Source organism: Emydura macquarii, unplaced genomic scaffold (genome assembly GCF_026122565.2).
Source record: "Emydura macquarii macquarii isolate MOO-44397 ecotype Brisbane River unplaced genomic scaffold, CSIRO-AGI_Emac_v2 contig_71, whole genome shotgun sequence".
Taxonomy (NCBI): Eukaryota; Metazoa; Chordata; order Testudines; family Chelidae; genus Emydura; species Emydura macquarii.
Genome location: NW_027130208.1, coordinates 13,042,559 through 13,054,980, shown reverse-complemented (window position 1 = coordinate 13,054,980; position 12,422 = coordinate 13,042,559).

Genomic DNA, 12,422 nt, shown 5'->3' with positions numbered 1-12,422 from the left:
TTATTTTTCAAGTGCTTGATCATGTCCATTCCAATGTAGGCGTGTGCCTGCTCTAAACATTGCCACTGGAAAGTCTTTTCCCTCAGTGGTTTCCTTTATGTTGGCTCTGATGCCCCCTGGAGTCACGTTCTCATAGTGTTGACATAAAGGCCCCGTCGCCGTCCCCTCAGTTCCTTCTTACCACTCATGACGGTCGCTGGAACTATGACTTGTTCTTGCTTCTGGAAGCACTCCTCAGTGGACTTTTCTCTGTCTTATTGTCTGTAGTTGATTAAATTTAGTAGTTACATTTCAGTTAATAGTTGGTTAAGGGTTTGCGAACCTCACTAACCGGGTTAGCCCACCCAGCACCAAGCATGCCTAAGTCTCCAGGTTTTAAGTCTTGTGAGACTTCTCACAAGCCTATGCCTGTGAGTGACCTCCATTCCAGCTGCCTCAAGTGTCGGTGGGACACCGAATTGCAGGAGCGATGCAGGATTTGTAGGGACTTCAAGCCCCGCACCAAAAAGGATGGAAACAGATGCCGGTCCATTCTCATGGAGGCAGCATTCTGACCTCCCTTGAAGCCGGGTCACTCAAACTTGGCACTGAGTACTTTGACCTTTGTAAGGAAGTACCCCAGCTACACTTCAGGAGTTGCTACCAAATAAGTCCAGACAAGCGTTTGCAGCTCTCTTGGAGGAAGGGAAGGCCATAGCAAAGACATCCCTACGGATTACCCTGAATGTGGCAGTCTTGGCAGTCTGATGCCTGGCTTCTGCTGTGACTATGTTGAGAAGCTCATGGCTTCAATCATTGTGCTTACTGCATGACATCCAACAAATATTGCAGGACCTCCCTTTTGAGGAAACGTCACTCTTTTCTGAGCAGGCAGACTCCAAAGTACATAGTTTAAAGGACTCAAAGAGCACACTTAAGTCCTTAGGTCTTCATACACCTGCCCCTGTGAGGAAGCACTATAGGCCCCAGCTGATGGCTTGCTTCTTCCTGCCACCTGCGTGATAGAACTATAGCAGGAGAAGAAGCAGGGGTTATAGGAGGAGCCTCCAACACAGTATTCATTTGCATCCATGTCTGCATCCCCCAGGCACAGACTTCCTTCCAGTCTTTGATCCAAAACCACATACCAACAAACAGGAGCAGAGACTTCACTCACTAGGTGTAAAACATGCACTTGCCTTCTACATAGAAAGGACTAAATCATTTTGGAAAACTACTCAACTTTTTGTGGCTGTTGCAGACAGGATGAGGGGTCTTCCAGGCTTAGCCCAGAGAATTTCATCATGGATCATTTCCTGTATCTGTACAGACTATAATCTGGTGAAGGTCCCTACCCCTCCTGCCCTGACAGCACATTCAACAAGAGGCCAAGCATCTTCGCCTACATTTGCGGCACAGGTTCCTATCCAGGACATCTGTAGAGCAGCAATGTGGTCTTTAGTCTGCACTTTCACATCTCATTACGCCATCACTCAGCAGGCTAGGGATGATGCTGGATTTAGCACAGCGGTACTATAGTCTGTTTGTCAATGAATTCTGAACCCTCCACCCACCCAACTGGGAGTGACTTATATTGGAATGAACCTGAGCAATCACTAAAAGAAGAAAAAATGGTTGCTAATCTTCTGTAACTGGTTTTTCTTCAAGATGTGTTGCTCATGTCCATTCCATGACCCAGCTTCCTACCCCTCTGTTGGAGCTAGCTGGCAAAAAGGAACTGAGGGGATGGCAGGTTGGCAGGGCCCTTTGTATCAGTGTTATGAGAGCGCAACTCCGAGGGGCACCAGAGCTGACTCAACAGATACCACTGATGGAAAAACTTTCCAGCGGTGGTGCTCGGGGAAAGCACACACGGACATTGGAATGGACATGAGCAACACACCTCGAAGAAGAACAGTTATAGAAGGTTAGTAACCATTTTTTATCCCCCACTGTGAAAACTACAGGGTTTGGATGACAAGGGGTTGGAAGTGAACCAATGCCTTCATGCTTCCTTGGAGGAGAGAACTGTACAAACCCAAACCCCAAAAGGAGCCCCCAACTGCTTCCTTGCCTCTTGGGGGGGCCTCTTCTCTCTCTCTCTCCCACCTCCCAAGCTGTTCTCTACCCTACTTCCAGCAAGGACCTCCACTATTCCTGCCTCTGGGAAAACCAGTGGCCACCTGGTACCTTCTGATGCTTCTTGAGCTGGGCTGGCCCCTTCTTGGGTTTTAGGGCACCAACCACGTGGCCACCCCCATTCTTGCATCTTCAGATAGGATGGCAAGCAGGATCACTGCCAATCCCAACTTACAAATCCCCAGTTTTCTGCGGGACAAAGTTAGGGCTTGACAGCTCCGCTTGTACTGCAGCTGGAGGCCAGAGAGCTCCCTGTCACAGAGATGGCAGTTTCCTGCAATATCCTGGACAAACCTTTTTGAATGAAGTGTATGTATCACTGTGGGCCAGGGATTGTATGTAATTCCATGGGGGATGGGGACTACAGCCCTCCAGGAACTAAGAACAGCAGGCAGTAGTTAGGCAAAGTCACTCAGATTGTAACACCTCCAGAGGGCTAATGCCACCTGGAGAGGCTCCCTATGCTGGTTCACACTGGACTCTCCAGGGACCAACAGACACAGAAAAGATTTTTAGTTAAATAGAGTGAGTTAAAACTGACTCAGAACCTTCTTTCTAATCAGCAAATGGTCAGAATCTTCTACCCACGGGTGGCCCTGATCCAGCCTGGCAAGAATTAGAAGGACATGGCTCAATCTATGTGCTTGTTGTGAGCTAACAGCTGTTATGAACTTATGACCACAGGAAAAACTGCTGGTGGGATTTGAAAGACAGTTGACCAGCCAGATCCTGAGTTCAAGTGATCTCTGGGAAGCTTATTAGCGAGTGTGTAGGTTCTTTGATTATTTTAATATGTTGTTGCTGTAATGCTTTTACCTTAAGAATAAATGTGCTTGCTTAGAAAGAGCTGTGTGGTAAGTTAACTGTGGCAATTATACTGTTTACTTCTCTGAGGAGAAAGTAAACAAACCTGCCGAGGCAATCTGACTTGGCTAGGAAATTCATGGTGGAATAGGCAGGGAGCTGTGCAGCGTGGAAATACTCCAGTCAGGAGGTAGAGAGAGATGTGTGTTTCTGCCTCAGAGAGGTGATGGCTGGAGATCCAGGAACCTAAGGGTGAGTGTCCTTGCTAGGCCACAGAGGGGGGAATACAGGTGCAGTTGTGCTGAACTGTGACACTCTCCGTAAGGCAAAATAATTTAGGAATCCAAAGGCATCTCTAGCAGCTAAATCCCAGGAAGTGAAACCCCAAAATCCTGTTTCCACTAAGCATGCTAGGATGCTCCTTGGTTTTAATTTAGTAGTCACTGCAGTAGAAACAGATGTGTTTCCCCCTTCTTCTGCCCTCTGTATTTGTGGGAGGAAAGGAGGGCAAGTGGAAGAAAGGAGTTTGAGACTATATCCAGACCTCCTCCTAGAAAATCCAGCGAATTGGGAGTGGATAGTGGTCCTGACTGGCTGCCTCCCAAAGACAGACGAGTAAGAACACAGGAGTGGTCATTTGGAAGCTCACTGGATCTGCTGAGAAAGGGGGAGGTGGGCAGGAACTTTGGCTAGCAGGAGTATGCTCTCAGAGGGGTTCTGGATGTTTCCCATTGTATGAACATTCTCTACCCATGTTTGTAAAAACGTATTAAAATCAAGCTGAGCCCGGAGGGCTTGAATGAGTATCGCTCTGAGCGCTATCTATAATAAATAATATTGCTCCCAGAGAACTGAGTTCTACTCACATCTGTGTCACTATATGAAAATCCTCTAAATTGGGTGAGCTTCCCTTTCAAAAAGAGCTTTTATGGGACTTCAATGAGGTTTGTAAAACACTTTGAGGTCCTTAGATAAAAGGTATCTTGGAAATGCTAAACAATATTTAAAAAACTACTAAGATGTCAAATTTACTGTTACAGCTAATATCCTTTGTGGTTAATGGGTTTGAAAATGTTGCACTGTATATTCAATTGTTATTTTACAGTCAGGTTAGTGAATAAATCTGCCTTTTTTATTGCATAACAGGTTATTTGTTTTCTGCTGAGTTGCCAAGGAAATAATGCTGGGTTCATTATGTGGAATGTTTTCATGTTGTTTTCCCTTAATGTTGGTAAGTGAAGTTTCCTGTTTCTTATTATTTATTTCTCTATTATTCTCTTCAGTGCAACAGGTGTGTTTGTAGGTATTAGAATTCCTTCTCTTCTGTTTGGGGGATTTAATGTTTGAAAGACACTGAAAGGGAAGCTTTGAAGTCATCTAGGCCCAAAACATTGGAGATCAACAAGAAAAGTTACAAAAATCTACTATTGAAGTCGGTGTTTTATGAATTTTTAAATGGTTTTAACAATTGAAAGACACTGAAAGGGAAACTATCACGACGTCCAGGCTCCAAAATATATATGTTTTGCAAAATCCAGAATTTGAAATAAATGTTTGTGGATTTTTCTAAAACAAACTCAGTGAAAACTGTAACTGTTTTGTGAATTTAAGCATTCCCTCTTTGGTGTTTTGCAACCTAAATTCAAGAACCTTGTGTTCGTATGTAAGTACCAGAAGCTGACAAGGAGAGAAGAGGGGAATTTTTAATGTATATTCAGTTCAGACATGAATCCAGATCTTAAAAGCATTGAAATACGTTCTCTCATGAACAAGCAAAATACTGACTATTACTTTGTGACACAACATTTGCTTAGATCTATGCTGAGCACGATAGCGTTTGTTCCATTTTGTAGCTGTGTAAAGAGGAGTCTTGCCTGGAACTATTTTAGTGTTTACTATTTTTTTTGCGAGCACAGTTCCCACTGAAGCTGAGTGCTGAATTTTGTTCTGCACGAAAGAGTGCTAATCTGGTTAATGTCGTAGAATGTAAAACCTACCTTGAAGTCAACTCTGTATCTGGAGTGCTTAAAGAGCCAGGCCACAAATGGAAGGATGATCCCATGGGTTATGGTGCTCGCTGGGAGTTGGGAAATCTGTGTTTAATTCCTTGCTCTTCTACAGTCGTCCTGTGTAACCCTGGGAAAGTCACTTTGTCTCACTGTGCCTCAGTTCCCCATCTGTTTAAATGGGGAGGACACAGGGATATTGTCGGGCACTCAGATACTATACCAGCTGGGGCCATATAAGTACCATGGTTCTCACAACTTACTATTCTGTTCCCAAACAGAAACCTTTAACCAAGAATTAATGTTAAAAGTGTATTTCAGTGGAGTCCCGCTACCATCCCAAAACCATTTATAAGATTTTTAAAAAAAATTGTTGGGAAGTCTGGAAATGAACAGTTAATGTATTTGGCTAGTTTCCCCAATGCCATATACTCCTCCTTCATTCCCATCCCCACCTGATTTACATGAATAGGTTGAAATGTTCAAAAGATCCTAAGGGGTTTAGGCACCCAAATGCCATTGAAATTCAATGGGAGTTGACCATCTAACTTTGCTTTTCCTTGTTTGTCTATGGGTATGTCTCCACAAGGCTTAAAAACCTTCAGCTGGCCCAACTCAGCTGATTCAGGCTCCTGGGGCTTGGGCTCTGGGGTTGAAAAATCGCTGTGTAGATGTTCAGGCTTGGGCTGGAGCCTGAGCTCTGGGACTGTGTGAGGATGGAGGGATCTCAGAGCTCGGACTCCAGCCCAAGCCTGAACATCTACACAGTGATTTTTAGCCCCAGAGCCAGAGTCCCGTGAGCTCAAATCAGTTGACTCAGGCCAGCTGCAGCCTGGCCTCAGGTCTTTTATCCTATGTAGTCATACCCTGTATTTCCCCCAGGCTTCTGCACCCATTCCAAGGCTATGGACATTATTTTAATCCTAGGATAAAATTTCTAACATTTCTAAAAGGGTCTAAATCATTTAGGTGCTTTTAAATTTCATTAACTTTCAGAAGAACTTGTTGCTTAGGAGCCTAACTCCCTTTGGGCTTTTTTGAAACTTGAACCCTGGGTCATTAATTCACCGGCTGTTCTTTATAGAGTGGCTGAATTAAATCAAGTGTTTTCAATGGAGAAAGGCTACAGCTTCTCCGATACCATCCTTTCCCACTGTATTGGAGGGTGCAGCCAAACACAGTCTGTAGTAGTAATTTATTGGAACCATCATGACAGCTCATCAGCAGGGTGAGTTCGAGGGAAAAATGTGGGAAATCTTGACAAAAATGGAAAAAAAAAAAAAATCATTTAAGTCAAAAACAACCTGGGAAAATTTTGACTTTTCATTGAAAAACTGAAAAAAATTCCAAAACTTTGTAGGTGAAAGGTTTTTGATGAACACTTGAAATTTCTTATGTTAAGCAAAAGCTTTAGTTTTTTGAAAACCCTAATTTTCCAGCAAAAAAAAAAAAAAGATAGAGGTCTACTGGGGATTACTGATTATTCACATGCATGGTTCCAATTCAGCCAGTGCAAACTGCTACTGTTTGACATACACCCAAATAGTGGGGAAAGGACATTTGTTACATCCCTGCTGACAAAAACAAAGTGGCTTCATTATGCTGCCCAAACTGAATGAGATTCACATAGCACAGGTGGTGGCATGGAAGTTAGATTCTCTTACATTCGATTTAATAATCCAAGGTGTTAACACAGGTGAGGGTAAAATATTTGAAGAATGGTTTTTCCTCCTATAGTAAAGATTCTGTAAGTGGTGAGTCTTAGAGGCCAATTGCCTTGTGAAATATCTCTATTTTTTATCTAGCATTTGATACAGGTTTATCTGTCAAAATGAGGAGGGATGTCAAAAAGTTAAACCTATTTTCAAGAAGCCTATTTGTTGTGAAAACCTGTTGGACTCCTGGCAGGAGAGGATTTCTCCACTGAGAACTACAAAAGAATATCTTCGTTTAAAAGATGAGTTTAGAAGTAAGCATGTAAAGTCAGCTGAGGATGTTACCGGTATTAGCAAAAAGCCTCAGCCCAGGGTTAGAAAGACTGCTGCTGGCATCCTTAATACTAGTAAGGGTGAGATGAGATGGAAAGTCAGCACTGTTGGGGGCAGGGTGGGAATGGACTAATGGGTTTGGAAAGAAATCTTGCACAGCTCTTCATCGTGCTACTGCCCTTGAATTGTACCTTGGGGTGAGATTTCGTTCATTGCAAGGGGATGAAACATACGATTATGCAGACACCATTGGCATTATTGTACTTAATGGTACCCTGCAGGGTTCTGTGGCCACAGGGCTTCCAGAAGCAGCCATGTCCCAGCCCCAACTCGTTTCACTTGCAGAACATCCACTGGGTCAAAGGAAGGAGGAGAGCAGCCAAGTGTGCTCCTCACTCTTTTCTGACTCTCTCAGAGGAAGGAAGGAACCTTCTGTGGAAAGAGATCCCTTCACCTGCCATTGAAATGCAGCCACTATTGGGGTGGAATGCAGCTGTTGTTTAACAGTGCCCAGAAAAAATACATGATCGTTTTGGGATGGGAAAAAAAAAGAAGACAACTTTAATCTTGATCCTGTGAGTCTAGTGACCTCATCTCTCTCTTTGGCTTTGGCCCTATAATTGTAACTCCCAATCCCTATGCATTGTCAAGACCTCCAATGTACCCGTCTGAAAGATGGTATTTCCAAGAATGCAATCCCCTTAATACAGTGTTAGGAATTGGCTCAGTACACAGCTCAGAAGGAAGAGGGCTACCTCCTGAATCACCAAACCCAGCTAGAAGTTCTCCTTGGAGGTTTTATTTATTTTTATATATAATATGTATGTAGTGGGCAGGTCCCCATACAGTTTAGCTTGTTAGAAATGCTGAAACGGCAAGCCACGTTGGTATGATTGCAGCCTATAATGAATCCTGTGTGATTCCTGTTAAAACCCCAGGAGACAATGCTCTTGTTCTAGTCTGAAATATGAACCTTTTTTAATATAATTTAATTGCCATCAGTAAACATGTTAACCTCATTGTAGAATGCTGCTTCCCACACTGGCTGCCAGCCAACCCGGATGCAGTGTGCAAGTGAAATTGTCATTAATATGATACTGCATATGAACTACAATTTTGTAAAGAGATGGATAGCACCTTCTATTGGTGGGGATCAGACATTACATGTGTATTCTGGACGTGTTCACTCTGTAATTTACTTTGACGCTGGCAGTATAAGATGCTGTAATTACGCACACACAAAAAAGTAGCTTTCTTCTATTATTTATTTATTTTAAAATATCAAATGTGGACTTTAGTAAAACACAGCTTTATTTTGGCATCTGCCTAGTTTTAATAAAATTCTGTTTTAACAATAATTTTACTAAATGAAAGCCAGATTAGCTTTATTTTGTCCAGGTAAATATCTGTTAGGGGAGAGAATTTTATATCAATGTTTAATGCACATTCTAAGTCCATTTTTTGGAAGATCTGTATTTGATCAGCAGTTGATGCAATGCACTTTTCACCAAACAAAATGGGTTATATCTTCCATGCAATAGCTGCCAGATTAGATTTTATTCCCTTAAGTAAAATGATTATGGAATCAAACGCATTAATCAATTTCAACACCAGTTAAAGTTATAGTTTCATTCCTGCAACTATAAACTCTCACTGCCTTTCTATCAAAAGTATTTATTTGAGCACAACCTCCTCTCCCCCATTTTAAGTGGCAAATCAGAAATTTTTCATCATCTGTTTTTGCTTCCAGCAGCCATCAAATCTGATTTCCCCTACTGCCCCCTTGAGGAAGGAAGGTGGAAGACAAGAGCATTTGATGAACATACAATTTTGCCAATTGCTTGGAGGCTTGCGCTTGGTGATATACAATGATGTGAAAAGTGCTGGAGAAATGTACATTTAGTATATTCCTCCAAATCCATTATGCAATGTACTCTTCCAGAAAGTCTGATTGCCTGAATGATTTGAGAAAAGTTAAGCATTAAAATGGCACTTGATTAGTCTTTAAGACCAATTTACATGGTCCCCTTTATACCTTAAAGGCTCAGAGCTTGATCTTGAAAGATGCTGATCACTCTGGCCCCCATCCAGCAAAGCATTTAAGCACCTGCTTAACTTTAAGCATTAGACTTGAAAGCCATGGGCACTACTGGATGCTGGGCACTTTTGTAAAACTGGCCCCCAGAAGTAATGGTACTCAGCACTTTTCATCCATAGGTGGGTAAGCATCCTTATCCCCATTTTTCAGATGGGGAAACTGAGGTATAGGGAGGTGAAGTGACTTGCCCAAATTAACACAGCCAGTCAGGGAAAGATTGGGAATTACAATTCAGGTCTCCCAATTCCCAGCCTTATGCTCAGTCCACTAGACAACAGCTGATGCAGCCCTGTGACTGAGGGCTAGGCAAAGAAAAGCTGAGCCAGCCCTCTGTCAGGTGAGCCACACTTCAGGAGTAAGTCTACACTTTATGGGCAAATAGGGAGCAGCTACGGGCCTTATTAGCCACAGGCTACAAAAGGCTCTCAGGAAGGCAGTGAAGGGGGGAAGAAAGGAAGCCAGCCACCAACCGACCGACCGACCGACCAAGGGGGAGGGTAAGCTCCTCTCGGTTGGTGACTGAGACTGTGAGGCCCTGGAGGCTGTTAAGCTTGAGCTTAAGCTAAATGTCGTAGATAGAAAGTGGCGGGCGAGTAAACTGTAAATAAATGTCACTGGTGGGTGCATCAAGCCGAAGTCTCTGATTGGTCTGTGGGCACAGAGGACCCAAGCAACAGGATGGCCCTGCGCAATCCTGCTACAAGCCCCTGTAGGCATTGTAATGCGTATGCAGTACTGTTGTAGCGTCTTGGTCCAAGGATATCAGAGAGACAAAGTGGGTGAGGTAATACCTTTTTATTGGACCAACTTCTCTTGGTGAGAGAGACGAGCTTTCATTGTATGTAATTGTTACATCTGCCTTATGAACTAAAGCACCATCCACATGTGCACACCAGCGTGATTTTACTGAGTTGCTGCATGGAACTGATGGACAAAAGTCTACAGTGTCACAGTTCAATTCAGTGGGATAGGTCTTCAAATTTGCCTAGTTGATCTCATTAAAATAGTCTTTCTCAGAGTATTCTGGGGCTTTTGATCCTATTTGGAATCTGGAAATGTGGAACCACAAAAATGAGAAGTAATATGGGGTACAAATGTAATGAATATTTTGAAACATCCAAATAAGAATCAGTTGTATCTAAAAATGGGCAAAGGTGCAGGAATTGATGGGGGTAGTTCTTGAATTTTTTAAACCAGTTCACCAATCCCTAGTGTACATACTAATTTCTGAGATAATTGTTACACAATTTGCTGAACATAATCAAGTGTTATCTGTGCCCTGTAAAATGAAGTCATGTCTAATATTTTGACTACCCACAGGGGTGATTTAACAGTTACACTGAAATGAGAATAAAGACTTGTTAATGATCTTTAAAGATCACATCATTTACTTCTGTGCTATTTGTAGTTAAACCAAACTAGTCACCAAGGGCTACATGTTCCTTTCAGTACATGCGTGCAACCCCTGTTGATACTAATGGAAAATACATACCCATTCAGTAAGGGCAATTCTCCTAAACCAGACTTATCACCTCTGTGTGACAGCGTCAGGAAGCACTGTGATGAAAGATGAAAGAATTTTCTATTCTAATTGCACAACTCGAACATTCAATCTGATGAAAATAGTTTAAGGGCCTGATCCTGCATGCTGTGGAGCACTTCCTCTATCATGCTGAGAATGATATTGCAGGAATAAGTCCTAAACAAAGAACATATTAATATGTATGGAAGCACAAAAACATTACAGGCCAGATTTTCTAAGTTATCAGCTCTTGCAACTGAGTCAGACCTTTCAAAGGACTGCCGCTGTCATTTAGGTACCTAAATGAAGTGGTCAGATTTTTCAAAAGTGTTCAGCAACCAGCAGCTCCGATTAAGAACAATAGGAAATGCTGAGTGCTTTGATGCATTTTGGATATCTGGCCTTGCAAAGTCACTATGGCAACATAGCAATAACCCAGGAGACACTATCCAAGATATTTCCCATTGTTTCCAGTGCTCTTGTTTCTAGCAAACATTTCTATCAACTCCTGCAGCACTTTTTCACGGCTAATGGTATGGTAATTAACAGGCAATTCACATATAAGTAAGGGTGAGTGATGATAGAATCAATGAATAGATTATATATGATTGGGTATTCATTGCATACAACTAGTACAGTACAGAACATGTACATTTTCATACACAATAGTGACTCAGAATTTACTTCTAACTTAACTTGCTGTATAAAGACCTTAGACTGCCAATAAAAAAGTAAAAAACTCTCATTATTGTATCGTACACCCTTTTTCTTAGCCTAAAAGGCAGATAAATAATTCTCAGCAAAGAGACAGTAATTAGGAGAAAATGATGCACATTTTGTGTGACGTTCCCATTAATCAGTGTCACTGGAACTATTTTTCCAATTCATAACTCACAAACATGAAAAGTGTGGCAAATTATTCCCTTTGTATGTATTCTGCAACTCCTGATGAAATGGAAGCTCGTGTCCCAATTTTCCATCTCGTTTCACCTGTTTTCCACGGGCGTTGCCACTGCATAAAACTGATTTAAAAGGGTGGAGCGCACTGACCCAGGCTGTGGGAGACCCCTCCCCCAATTACTTTTATCCACAGCGTAGCGCTTCAACAAGAGAGAATGAGGGAGCCTCACATCAGAATATCTCATTGCCCAGTGTTTAAGGCATTCAGCTGACAGATCCCTGTTCAAATCCCTTCTCCTCATCAGGTAGAGGGGAGACTTGAACCAGGGGTCTGTTATATCTCACCCTGGGCTAGAAGTTTTGAAGAACTCTTCCTCCTCTTCTACCTAATGAAAGAAATGCCTTAGGCATCTACCTATCGGAGAGGGTTCATAGCTGAGCATCTCAAGGAGAGATAAGCGTCTCCCTCCAGCATGGATTTAGGCATCAAACTCCCTGAGAGAGGTGGGATTCTGGACACATCCCTTTCCTTGGCAGCTCCCATTGGCTAATTTAGGTGGCTCCCCACTCAGCATGCTGGCTTCTGTGAATCCCAATCTTAGGTGCCTATCATCCTCCGTTCATTGTATAGGAAGCCTGAGCACCTGACTCAGGCTTTGTGAATCCTAGTGATTTTGTAAGTCCCAAAAAGCTAGCCGTGGCAATGCTCGGCATCACCACAGCTAAGTTCCTTTGTGAATCTAGCCCTTAATTTCTCTGTGTCTCAGTTCCCCATCCACAAAATGAGGAGAATAATACTGTCCTTCTCACACAGACATTGTGAGAATACATGTAGTAAAGAATGTGAGGTGCTTCGTTACTATGATAATATGACCCAATAAGTACCTAAAATCGGTAGATGGAAAAACGAGGCTTAGAGACGTTAGCTGAGTTGGAAAAAAAAATCTCACAGAAAGTCAGATGCAACATGGGGACTAGAATTTAGG